The following is a 13695-nucleotide window of genomic DNA, read 5'->3' on the forward strand; positions in this document are numbered from 1 at the left end:
CTGAGTGCGCTTCTCTGACGCGCGCGGCTGTCGGGTCTATTTTGTGGAGAGAAGACAGTGTTTCACTGTGCCGTTTATTGACCGTACTAAGCTGGGCAGGGAAGGTCCGTACTTCCAAGAACCGCATTCGAGCTCCGACAACTCTCGGTGCCCCGAGAGGGTGGGACGGGGCCGTTTAATGGCCGGTACTGTTGGTGAGGGGAGAGAGGGAGTGCTGCAACTCGGAAGAAAACAAAGCTCTTTCGTGGAGCTCGTGCCCGCGTTTAGAGGGCTTTTTTGCAATTACTTTGCCTCAAAACCACCCGGAATCCGGCCCTTCCCATCGCAGTGCTGCAGTCCTAGACACCTTTTCGCCCCAAACTGCAACTGTCTCTTGCCGGGGCTTGCCTCGCTCATCCTCAGTGCTGCGAACCTGAGGAGTTACTGTCCGTTCCCTGCTGAAAAGCCCGACCGGCACCTCTTCTAGATTCCGCTTCTTTCACCCTCACCTCCCCCACAGCCGCTTGGGTTCCAGTTTAGTCTTGCCGACGACTTTCTCTGCCTGGCATGCCCTTGCTCTCAAATGTCACAGCTCCTATGAAGCCTCACTCACCCATATACCCATTAGCACATCTTGAGTTTTATTCATTTTACATCCCAGCCTAGTTCTCTGCCTGGTATGTAACACCTCTAATAAATGTGAGTTGACTGATAAGGACTCTAAAACGGTAGATTTGTTTGTTAAGAGCCATGGTGCTGAGCATTGTGTCTGGCACATAATGGATGTCCATTTTTTTCGATTGAGAGAGTGGTTGAATCATCCAGTCCGACTCATCTTTTACAGATGAGTAAAGGGGAGCCCCACGGGATTAAGTGACCTTGCTTGAGCAGCCACGGGTTTCTTATGTCGAACGCTATTCATTATCCCAGTCACCGGTTCTTACAAAGGAAATTTAGAATATTGCTTTTGTTAAGCTATGGCCTTTTTGCAGAGGCACCCAAACATAGTCGCCAGAATTTTTTAATGGCCCAAAGGGAAAGTTTTCTAGGAAGCGAAGTTTAATCAATCTAAAGGAATCCTTTATTAGGGATTGTGTTCTTTTCACGTGTGTTAAAATGTCTGTAAAACTAAGTACATAATAGGGATTTGGGGGCATTTTTTAATGCCCTTCTTTGGCAAGATAAAAATGTATATTACCTCCCCTTTCAGACACTGCTATGCTGCTTGGAAATTTTGCTACTAATGTGTATGATAAACATTTACTGTAATATTTTAAAAGTGGTCAACATAAAGCACAGAGTTGACTTCCTGTAGGTCTTTAGGCCCCCTGTCCAAATTTCTCTCAGCAACCTGACCAGTCCTGTCCCAGAGGCACATGTTAATGTCCCATTTCTCCCTTACTACACAAAACATGCCATTAGCCAAAGACAGATCTAATAGTATGTAATGAAAACTCGCCCCCTGAATCCAAATCTAGAAAAGCTGCTTTTCTGTATAAAACTCATGTCCTCAAATTTCCTGAGATAACTACCTCCAAGTTTAAAGTCATTGGCTGTGTTCCTCATCTTGGTCTGTGGTTCTGAAACCGAGGCCGGGAGACTTGCTGATGACATGCTGGCAGTCTCTGATGTTCCTAGCCAAGAAAAGGTGGGGGTTAAGGGGAGGGAGGGAGAGGAATTATGGGAAAAATAATTAGCAGCTGAAAGCAGTTATTACATAATCTTGGCTGCTTATTAATTTAGCAGAAGGAATGGCTTATTAAATTCTAATAGCAACAGCACAACTGCAAACAACCTAGCAATTAACAGTGCAGGGCCCATTATTTTGTTAATATGTTCTCTTCTTTTGGCAAGTGTATAAGAACAAAATTTATAGAAGCAGATGGTCTTTTTCAGTAGATTATAGATGGCTTATTCCCAGTCTTAGATTAAGTGTTAATTGTGCATTCACTGTGAAAGACAAAAGGAGCACTGTTATTGTCTTTGTTGGTAATTAACTGCTTGACTTTGATTCCCACAATTTGGAAATTGTGGGCTTTGTTTGTTATATAGAGGGTTCTTCTCACCTAGTATCTTCTTCATCTGTCATGTTAATAGGGTATCTTGTTTTTAGTCCTCTGCTATTGTTATCTGGGTGGTCCTGATTTCTTGATTGTTATTGATTGATGGTACAAGAATTATTTTTTATCAAAAACTAAAAATAAGATTTTATTCTTTTTTTCTGATACAGGAGATATTTATTACACTACTGTTTTTCATGGAAAAAGAGCATGTGGTTTCATGACGCACGGCTGCCAGATGTTTTCCAGGTTTCAGTGGTCCTGGTAGATAAAAGAAAATTAGCAAGGTCAGAAGAGAGAAGAGATTTATCATGGAATAGAAATAACTGTATTCCAAGTGTACAGAAGGGGAAGAATTGAAGTATTTCTGGTAACCTACCTTTTATTTATGTTTTTATTAAGATATAATGGACATATCACATATTAATTTCAGATGTATAACATAATGATTCAATAGTTATGTATATTGCAAAATGATTGCAGTAAGTCAAGTTAACATCACTTGTTTTCTTAAAAAAGAAAGTGCCTAGCTTTTATTTGTACTAAATCCAAGTGGTGAGGGTGAAATAGAGATTTCTACCTTCTAACAGTAAAATTTTGAGATTTTTATAATTTTTCAAAAATAGTTTTAATTTCCTGTTAAATATGTGATGGCCATATGTTTTTATCTCCTCTCCCTCTCAAAATGCCATTAAATGAAAAAAAAAATAAAAGAAGAGGAATATTTAAAGTATAGACCCACATAGATGGTAAGGGAGGGGACGTTAAGGGGACATTAATGTGAGAGTGTCAACAAGGGTGTCATTAAGCACTGACAAGGTGCATTATTAAGCACTGACAATTTAAGTAAAAATAGTACTGTATTTATATTGAGAATATGGAGGACAGAAGTGAAGGAATGTTGAAACAGTGCTAAGCCCTCATGCAGTAACAGAAAATAAATCTAGAAATAGAGGGTGCAACTGAAAAGATCCCACATACCCCAACTAAGACCTGATGCAGCCAAATAAATAAATAAAAATGAATATTAAAAAATAATATAAGACTAAAAAGAAGAGAGAATTAGCATTATTAGTATATTTCAATACCAGGAAGTAAATTCCAGAAGCAGTGATGTCTTTCCAGGGATAGAATCTTGAGGTAGGATGTAATAAAAGTTATTATTACATTTTATTTTAGTGTAGGTTTTACTTAGTTTTTTGAAATACTGTAATGAAGTAGATAAAAACTCTTCTGTTAATGCTAGCACTGTATTATGGATTTGTGCAGTGTTCCTTTAGCCAGTCTATATGTTATTTATTATTTATTAAATAAAAATGTCTTCTAATGGAATTCAGTGCTGAATCAGTATAGAAAATCACAGCAAGTGTCAAAAAGATACTTAGAGTTTGTGAATTTGCGTCTCCTAAGATAAAATTGTTTTAAGGAGAAAACTGGCCTAAAATAATGAGGATTTATGAGCCAAATCATTTCAAGTAGAAAGGGCTGTCCCTGTCACAAAGTCTTCCACAATGAACTAAAGAGAAATGTAGAACATATGTTCTTTCTTGAAGCCTGTTTCCATAGCTTTGAAGAAAATGCAGGAAAATGACTCTTCTCCTTTTAGTATTACATTAAAGCAAGGATTCTCAGCCTGGGCAATTTTATCCCCCACCAGCGGACACTTGGCAATATCTGGAGACGTTTGGGTTGTCACAGCAGGATAAGGGAGCTCAGGAACAGTTGTTGATGCTGCTGTAATGCACAGAACAGCTTCTATGACAAAGAATTATGCAGCCCAAAATGTCAATAGTGCCGAGGTTGAGAAACCTGAGTTAGTCAATGAAGAGGTTAACATGCAGCAATGGAGATATCATATAGATATTTAAAGAAATGAAATAAGCACTTACCTTCATATGTTTGTTTTCTCTTGGAATAGTTGGGGGCATTCTTAATATTTGATAGGTAAAATCCATAACTGCTAAAAAGGCTGGCCACATATGTGAGGCAGTTAGTATTCTTTAACCTAACAAGAATAAGCTATCCAAATGGGATTTTTTTTCAAAGTGATCCTGAAATATTAGTGGAAGTTACTTACAACCAAGATCCATGAGGTGACTATTCCATACATTCATTCATTAACATATATGTTTATTATGTTTGCTCTCTGCTTGGCACTATGGAAGGTAATGTAGATACAAAGACAAGTAAGATGTTGACTCTATCCTAAAGCTCCAAAATGATCTCCTGACACAGAATTCCATGTCTTTTGGCAACAAACTCTGGATGGTCAGGGGAGCAATCACCAGTCAAACATGTGAATACATTTTCTTTTAGGAAACCCCTAGAGATGCTTCTGGAGGAGGCAATGGCACCGCATTCCAGTACTTTTGCCTGGAAAATCCCATGGATGGAGGAGCCTGGTAGGCTGCACTCCATGGGGTCGCTAAGAGTCGGACACGACTGAATGACTTCACTTTCACTTTTCACTTTTATGCATTGGAGGAAGAAATGGCAACCCACTCCAGTGTTATTGCCGGGAGAATCCCAGGGACGGGGGAGCCTGGTGGGCTGCCATCTATGGGGTCGCACAGAGTCGGACACGACTGAAGTGACTTAGCAGCATAAGGATATATTCATTTTTAGATTCTTCCATTGTAGGTGTTTACCTGTGTTATGTGTAGTAGTTCCTATCTGTTAATCCCGAGCTCCTAATCCATCTTCCCCCCACTTTTCCCTTTTGGTATCTGTAAGTTTGTCTTTTATATCTGTGAGTCTGTTTCTGTTTTATAAATAAGTTTGTATCTTTTTTTTAGATTCCACATATATGTGATGTCATACGATCTTTTCTCTTTGTGTCTGACTTACTTCACTTAGTATGATAATCTCTAGGTCCATCCATGTTGCTGCAGATGGCATTATTTCATTCTTCGCTGAGTAATATTCCATACTGTGTGTTTACACACACACACACACACACACACACACACACCTCACATCTTCTTTGGGCTTCCTTGGTATCTCAGCCTGTAAAGAATCCACCTGCAATGTAGGATACCCGGGTTCAGTCCCTGGGTCGGGAAGATCCCCTGGAGAAGAAAATGACAACCCACTTAAGTATTCTTGCCTGGGAAATCCTATGGACAGGGGAGACTGACTGGCTACAGTCCATGGGGTCACAAGGGTCAGACACGAACCACCACCGCATCTTTATCCAATCATCTATCAAAGGACACAGGTTATTTCCATGTCTTGGCTATTGTGAATAATGCTTCTATGAACATAGTGGTGCATGATTCTTTTCAAATTAGAGTTTTTGTCTTTTCTGGATATGTGCCCAGGAGTAGGATTGCTGGATAATATGGTAACACTACTTTTAGTTTTTTAAGGAACCTCCATACTATTCTCCATAGTGACTGTATCAATTTATATTCCTATCAGCAGTGCAGGAGGGTTCCCTTTCCTCCACATCCTCTCCAGCATTTATTGTTTGTGGATTTTTTGATGCTGTCCATGTTGACCCATATGAGATGTTATCTCACTGTAGTTTTGATTTGTATTTCTCTTACAATTAGCGATGTTGAACATCTTTCATGTGTCTGTTGGCCATCTGTATGTCTTCTTTGGACAAATGTTGATTTAGTCTTCTGCCTGTTTTCTGAATAGGTTTTTAAAGTATATATATATTGAGCTGTATGAGGTGGTTGTATATTTTGGAAATTTATCTCTTGTTGGTCATATCTTTTGCAAATATTTTCTCCCTTTCCATAGATTGTCTTTTCGTATTATTGGTGGTTTTCTTTACTGTGCAAAAGCTTATAAATTTGATTAGGTCCCATTTGTTTATTTTTGCTTTCATTTCTTTTTCCTCAGGAGACTGAACTAAGAAAACATTGCTATAGTTTATGTCAGATAATCTTTTGCCTGTATTCTCTTTTAGAAGTTTTATGGTAAGAGTTGCTTTTCTAACGTTCCCAGGTGGTGCTGATGCTCCTGGTCTTAGAATCACACTTGGAGAAACACTGTGTGTTAGTCGCTTAGTTGTATCTGACTCTTTGCGACCTCATGGACTGTAGCCTGCCAGGTTCCTCTGTCCATGGAATTCTCCAGGCAAGAATACTGGAGTGGGTTGCCATTTCTACTACCCTATAGAAAAAAAAGCTATGATAGCTAGTAGAAAATTTCTCAAAGCCAGTGATTGTGATATAATTTTCCCAGACAAATGATCTAAAAGAAACTTGAGATCTGAATATTTTTTATTGCTGATCTCATTAAGTCTTATAACATTGGGAAAGCAATATTCCCAGTTATATGAACCTGAAACTCAGTCTATATACACAACCCACAGTTGCCTATGATCATGATGTGCCTTTTACAAACGAATGTACTGTAATAGTCCAAGTTAGAAATTAGGGCACGTAGAGAAACTTGAAGGTTGTACCATAAAAATCAGATTCTTACTTGATGAATATCACTACTGATACAAATTTTTTTTCCAACTACTTCCTCCAAGTGGGGATTACCTCTAAATACTTTGTCAGCAATTACAGACATGAGGTAGAAGGGAGAGAGTTGAGAGGGACCAGCTAAACAGAATCTGTATCCCTGGATAAGGCAGAAACCACTAAGTAGTATTTTAATCAAAATCTGCCTTCTCTTCCTTGGCATCCGGCTACCCTGTTCCTCCACCTCCCTTGCAGTTAGATAGGCCCGTGGGGCTGAGATCAGGCTATGAAATGTGGACGGAAGAGCTGTCAGGCTGGGCCCAGAAAACCTTCCACAAGAAGGTCTCTTCCTTCCCTCCCGCCTCAACCCTGCTTTTGTCCCCTGGAGGTGGCCACCCAGGGTGACCTTGGAAATCAGGCTTTGAGGATGGCTGAGTTGCTATCAGCCTGGGTTCTTGAATGACTGCATGGAGCAGACACACGGACTACTACCAGCATCATCATTCCTTCCACCAGTTGTACTTTAAGTGAATGAGAAATAACTATATCAAGCCAGTGATTTTTTTCCAGGTTCATCTGTTACAACTATTAGTGTTACTCGCCATCCTTGCAAACTGTTACATACTTTATTACAAAGAGAAGAAGCCATAACGATGGGAAGAGTGGTACATTTTCAAGTGGCTAGCTTTTTGTCTAAATTCTGAACCTTTTTGTGCTCCTACATGTGTCTCCCTTTGATTGAAATATGAAGAGAAACCTATATATAAAAATCTTAGTTCAGAATTTAAAACTACTCATCTATCAAAGGGGCAGAAAAGACTGATTTGAGATTTCTCATTAACTTTACATTCCTCTGGCAAAACATAGCATTTGTACCAGGCAGTAGATGATGCAATATTTTAAAAATCAGATGACTCAAGGAGCCAAGAAAATGGCATGGGGGAGCATATTCTGGTGAACTATCCCTAGTTGTCAAAAGTGGATGATGTCAGTTTCTTAGAACCAAGACACCAAAGCTGACAGTTTATTTATGATCAGATTATATCTTTGTCTTCTAAATACTATAGGACAAAGTTAAAACATTATCCTGAAACACTGTTTAGAATAAACAGACATTTGAATTGAATGGTTTGAAAAAATTTTAGAAAAAATACATACATTTTAAATGTAACAAATAAGTGAAATAATGGATTTTTAAAGGCCGCTTCACTTAAAAACTTCATTTTACAAATAAGGAAATTTAGCCCCCCAAAAGTAAACAAGTTGCTCAAGATCATGAGGAGCTCAGAGCCCTGTGTTCTATATCCAGCCAGTGGTTTCCCACCATAGTCCATTGTCTCCTGCCCATAAATTACTAACCCACTATCTTTTTTTTTTTTTTCGTTTTCTGAATGTTGAGCTTTAAGCCAACTTTATTTAATTTTAACTTTTTTTACTTTGCAATACTGTATTGGTTTTGCCCACTATCTTTAGACAAAAATAAACAGATAAACTGGAAAACCACACACCCACAACACCTCAAAATACAAACTCTTCTTTATCTTGCCTTTCTGCTTGGCTCTAAAGTATTTCTGTCTGCACAAACAAACTGAAACCTTTGCGATCTCCAGGATTGGGATAGTAATTTACTAATCTTTCTATCACAGAACCTAATCCAATACTTTGCATAGAGTTTAGTTCAGTTCAGTTGCTCAGTTCTGTCTGACTTTTTGTGACCCCCATGGACTGCAGCACGCCAGGCCTCCCTGTCCATCACCAACTCCCGGAGCTTACTCAAACTCATGTCCATCAAGTTGGTGATGCCATCCAACCACGTCATCCTCTGTCATCCCCTTCTCCTCCCGCTTTCAATCTTTCCCAGCATCAGGGTCTTTTCCAAGGAGTCAGTTCTTCGCATCAGGTGGCCAAAGTATTGGAGTTTCAGCTTCAGCATCTGTCCTTCCAGTGAATATTCAGGACTGATTTCCTTTCGGATTGATTAGTCTGATCTCCTTGTGGTCCAAGTGATTCTCAAAAAGAGTCTTCCCCAACACCACAGTTAAAAAGCATCAATTCTTTGGCGCTCAGCTTTCCTATAGTCCAACTCTCACATCCATACATGACTACTGGAAAAACCATAGCTTTGACTAGATGGACCTTTGTTGGCTAAGTAATGTGTCTGCTTTTTAATATGCTGTCAAGGTTGGTAATAGCTTTTCTTCCAAGGAGCAAGCGTCTTTTAATTTCATGGCTATAGTCACCATCTGCAGTGATTTTGGAGCTCAAGAAAATAAAGTTTGTCACTGTTTCCATTGTTTCCCCATCTAATTGCCATGAACTGATGAGACTGGATGCCATGATCTTAATGTTGAGTTTTAAGCCAGCTTTTTCACTCTCCTCTTTCACTTTCATCAAGAGGCTCTTTAGTTCCTCTTTGCTTTCTACCATAAGGGTGGTGTCATCTGCAAATTTGAGGTTATAGATATTACTCCCGACAGTCTCGATTCCAGCTTGTGCTTTGTCCAGCCCGGCATTTCACATAATGTACTCTGCATATAAGTTAAATAAGCAGGGTGACAATATACAGCGTTGATGCACTCCTTTCCCGATTTGGAACCAGTTCATTGTTCCACGTCCTGTTCTAACTGTTGTTCTTAACCTGCATACAGATTTCTCAGGAGGCAGGTAAGGTGGTCTGGTATTCCCATCTCTTTAAGAATTTTCCATAGTTTGTTGTGATCCACACAGTCAAAGGCATTGGTGTAGTCAATAGAGCAGAAGTAGATGTTTTTTGTTGGCAATTTGCCCTCTGATTCCTCTTCCTTTTCTAAATCCAGCATGAACATCTGGAAATTCATGGTTCGTGTACTGTTGAAGCTTCACTTGGAGAATTTTGAGCATTACTTTGCTAGTGTGTGAGATGAGTGCAAGTGTGCAATAATTTTAACATTCTTTGACATTGCCTTTCTTTGGGGTTGGAATGAAAACTGACCTTTTCCAGTCTTGTGGCCACAGCTGAGTTTTCCAAATTTGCTGGCATATTGAATGCAGCATTTTAACAGCATCATCTTTAAGGACTTGAAATAGCTCAGCTGGAATTCCATCACCTCCACTAGCTTTGTTCGTAGTGATGCTTTCTAAGGCCCACTTGACTTCGCATTCCAGGATGTCTAGCTCTAGGTGAGTGATCACACCATCATGGTTATCTGGATCATTAGAATCTTTTTTGTATAGTTCTTCTGTGTATTCTTGCCACCTCTTCTTAATATCATCTGCTTCTCTTAGGTCCATACTGTTTCCATCCTTTATTGAGCCCATCTTTGCATGAAATGTTCCCTTGGTATCTCTAATTTTCTTGACGAGATCTCTAGTCTTTTCCATTCTATTGTTTGCCTTGATTTCTTTGTGTTGATTACTGAGGAAGGCTTTCTTATCTCTCCTTGCTATTCTTTGGAACCCTTCATTCAAATGGGTATATCTTTCCTTTTCTCCTCATTTTGCTTCTCTTCTTTTCTCAGCTATTTGTAAGGCCTCTTCAGACAATGATTCTGCCTTTTTGCTCTTCTTTTTCTTGAGGTTGGTCTTGATCCCTGCATCCTGTACAATGTCACGAACCTCTGTCCATAGTTCTTAAGCCACTCTGTCTATCAGATCTAATCCCTTGAGTCTGTTTGTCACTTCCACTGTATAATCGTAAGGGATTAGATTTAGGTCATACCTGAATGGTCTAGTGGTTTTCTCTACTTCAATTTAAATCTGAATTTGGCAATAAGGATTTCATGATCTGAGCCACGTCAGCTCCTGATCTTGTTTTTGCTGACTGTGTAGAGCTTCTCCATCTTTGGCTGCAAAGAATATAATCAATCTGATTTCAGTGTTGACCATCTGGTGATGTCCATGTATAGAGTTGTCTCTCTTGTGTTGTTGAAGGAGGGTGTTTGCTGTGACCAGTGTGTTCTCTTGACAAAACTCTGTTAGCCTTTGTCCTGCTTCACTTTGTACTCCAAGGCTAAATTTGCCTGTTGCTCCAGGTATCTCTTGACTTCCTACTTTTGCATTCCAATCCCCTGTGATGAATAAGACATCATTTTTTGGTGTTAGTTCTAGAAGGTCTTGCAGGTCATCATAGAACCATTCAACTTTGGCTTCTTTGGCATTAATGGTTGGGGCATAGACTTGGATTACTGTGGTATTGAATGGCTTGCCTTGGAAATGAACAGAGATCATTCTGTCATTTTTGAGATTGCACCGAAGTACTGCATTTTGGATTCTTTTGTTGACTATGAGGGCTACTCCATTTCTTCTAAGGGATTCTTAACCACAGTAGTAGATATAATGGTCATCTGAATTAAATTCACCCATTCCAGTCCATTTTAGTTCACTGATTCCTAAAATGTTGATGATCACTCTTGCCATCTCCTGTTTGAACACTTCCAATTTACCTTGATTCATGGACCTAACATTCCAGGTTCCTATGCAGTATTGTTCTTTACAGCTTCCGACTTTATTTCCATCACCAGTCACATCCACAACTGGGTGTTGTTTTCACTTTGGCTCCATCTCTTCATTCTTTCTGGAATTATTTATCCACTCTTCTCCAGTAGCATTTTGGACACCTACTGACCTGGGGAGTTCATCTTTCAGTGTCCTATCTTTTTGCCTTTTCATACTTTTCGTGGGGTTCTCAAGGCAAGAATACAGAAGTGGTTTGCCATTCCCTTCTCCAGTGGACTTCGTTTTGTCAGAACTCTCCACCATGACCTGTCCGTCTTGGGTGGCCCTACACAACGTGGCTCATAGTTTTATTGAGTTAGACAAGGTTGTGGTCCATGTGATCAGTTTGGTTAGTTTTCTGTGATTGTGGTTTTCATTTTGTCTGCCCTCTGATGAATAAGGATAAGAGGCTTATGGAAGCTTCCTGATAGAAGAGACTGACTGTGGGGGGAAACTGGGTCTTGTTCTAATGGGCAGGGTCATGCTCAGTTAATCTTTAATCCAATTTTCTGTTGATGGGCGGGGCTATGTTCCTTCCCTGTTGTTTGACCTGAGGCCGAACTGTTGACCCATGCCTACACCGAGACTCCTGGACACTCACAGGCAAGTCTGGCTCAGTCTCCCACTGGCCTCCAAAGTCAAATTCCCTGGTGGTTCTCAGTTCCTTTGCTGGATCCCCAGGTTCAGAAATCTGTTGTGGGTTCTAGAACTTAACAGTACAAGAATGTCTTTGGCATAATTTTTCTGCAATTTTTGAGTCATCTGCTCGGCAGCTCTATGGTGGGGCTAAAGCCCTCCAAGAGGGCTTATGCTACACACAGTGTGACCCAGGTCTTCTGCAGCCAGAGTCCCTGTCCCTGTGGCAGGTCACCGCTGACCTGTGCCTCTGCAGGAGACACTCAAACACTGAAAGGCAAGTCTGGCTCAGTCTCTGTGGGGCGTCTGGGTCCTGGTGTGCATGCACAAGGTTACTTGAGCCCTCCGAGCATCTCTGGAGGGTTGGGGTTTGACTCTAAACTCGATTTCACCCCTCCTACCATCTTGTTGGGGCTTCTCCTTTATCCTTGGATATGGAGTATCTTTTTTTGATGGGATCCAACATTCTCCTGTTGATGATTGTTCAGCAGCGAGTTGCAATTTTGGAATTCTCGCGGGAAAAGATGAGCACATGTCTTTCTATTCTGCCACCTTGTTAAGTCCATAGAGTAGATGCTCAGAATACATTACTTTGAATTGGATGCTAAAAGAAAAATAAGCCCATATCGCTCAAATAAACTCCTTGAGTGTTATCAGTTTTTAATGCTCCTCTCACCCTACCATAGCATACAGAGTAATCTCCTTTCCATCCCCACTAATATTGCTCTGGGTCAGATCAACAGACTGGATTTTCTCTCTCAGCTCATTTCCTCCATCTGATCCCATTACTGTAATTTCTTCTGCATGTGGCCATCTGAGTGTTTTTTTTTTCCCCTGAAACTTAAATCCAGTGAAGATTAGACCCTCTACTTAAAATGATTCAATTTGTTTATTACTTTAATATTTACGCCTAAGTCTGGGCCAGATACTCATTGGGTACTAAGGGTAAAATAGAGAACAACATAGACATGAAACCTTCTACCAGGTGCATATACTATAAGGGCAGGAGGGCACAGTTTACAACTGGCAATCCCACTGCAGTAAAGTAAGTGTTTCAAAAGGGAGAAGGCCAGGTTGCTGTGAGAACATACAGGAGAGTGCCTAACCCAGACAGCAACAGTGATAAGTGGTGGGGTCAGTTCAGTCACTCAGTCATGTCTGACTCTTTGTGACCCCAGGGACTGCAGCATGCCAGGCTTCCCTGTCCATTACCAACTCCTGGAGCTTGCTCAAACTCATGTCCATCGACCTGGTGATGCAGTCCAACCATCTCATCCTCTGTCATCCCCTTCTCTTCCTTCCTTCACTCTTTCCCAGCATCAGGGTCTTTTCCAGTGAGTTAGTTCTTCGCATCAGGTGGCCAAAGTATTGGAGCTTCAGCTTCAGCATCAGTCCTTCCAATGAACATTCAGGACTGATTTCCTTTAGGGTAGACTGGTTGGATCTCCTTGCAGTCCAAGGGACTCTCAAGAGTCTTCTCCAACACCACAGTTCAAAAGCATCAACTCTTCGGTGCTCAGCTTTCTTTATAGTCTAACTCTCACATCGATACGTGACTACTGGAAAAACCATAGCTTTGACTCTGTGGACCTTTGTCGGCAAAGTAATGTCTCTGCTTTTTAATATGCTGTCTAGGTTGGTCATAGCTTTTCTTCCAAGTAGCAAGCATCTTTTAATTTCATGGCTGCAGTCACCATCTAAGCCACTGGTCGGGTCCTCTGGGAGAGGTACCCATGCTGCAACATCTCAGAAGCCAGCCTTCATGGTGATACAAGCATGTGAGCCTGGGAGGACAGGGGCTCCTCCTGGGCCTGTGTAGCATTGCCAGCAGGATGCCTGGCATGGAGGGCCCCCAGTTCCTGGATGGAGAGTGGGGAGCCCCCGTCTTTATTACAGAGTTCTAAGAATTTCCAAGGAGTGTACATTTTAAAAGGACCCCCCCATCCCCATCCCATCCATCCTACCAAGAGGGCCACAGCAGAATTGGGGAGGTCAGAGAAGTATTTTTGTAGGATACAGCCATTATGCCAAAATTGGGAAAGAAAAAAGTCAAGAGAAGACAGACAAGAGTGTTCTAAGAATGGTATATACAAAGATGAGATGAATGTATGACTGTCTCGCTG

This window comes from Ovis aries, chromosome X, assembly GCF_016772045.2.
Source record: "Ovis aries strain OAR_USU_Benz2616 breed Rambouillet chromosome X, ARS-UI_Ramb_v3.0, whole genome shotgun sequence".
Classification (NCBI taxonomy): Eukaryota; Metazoa; Chordata; class Mammalia; order Artiodactyla; family Bovidae; genus Ovis; species Ovis aries.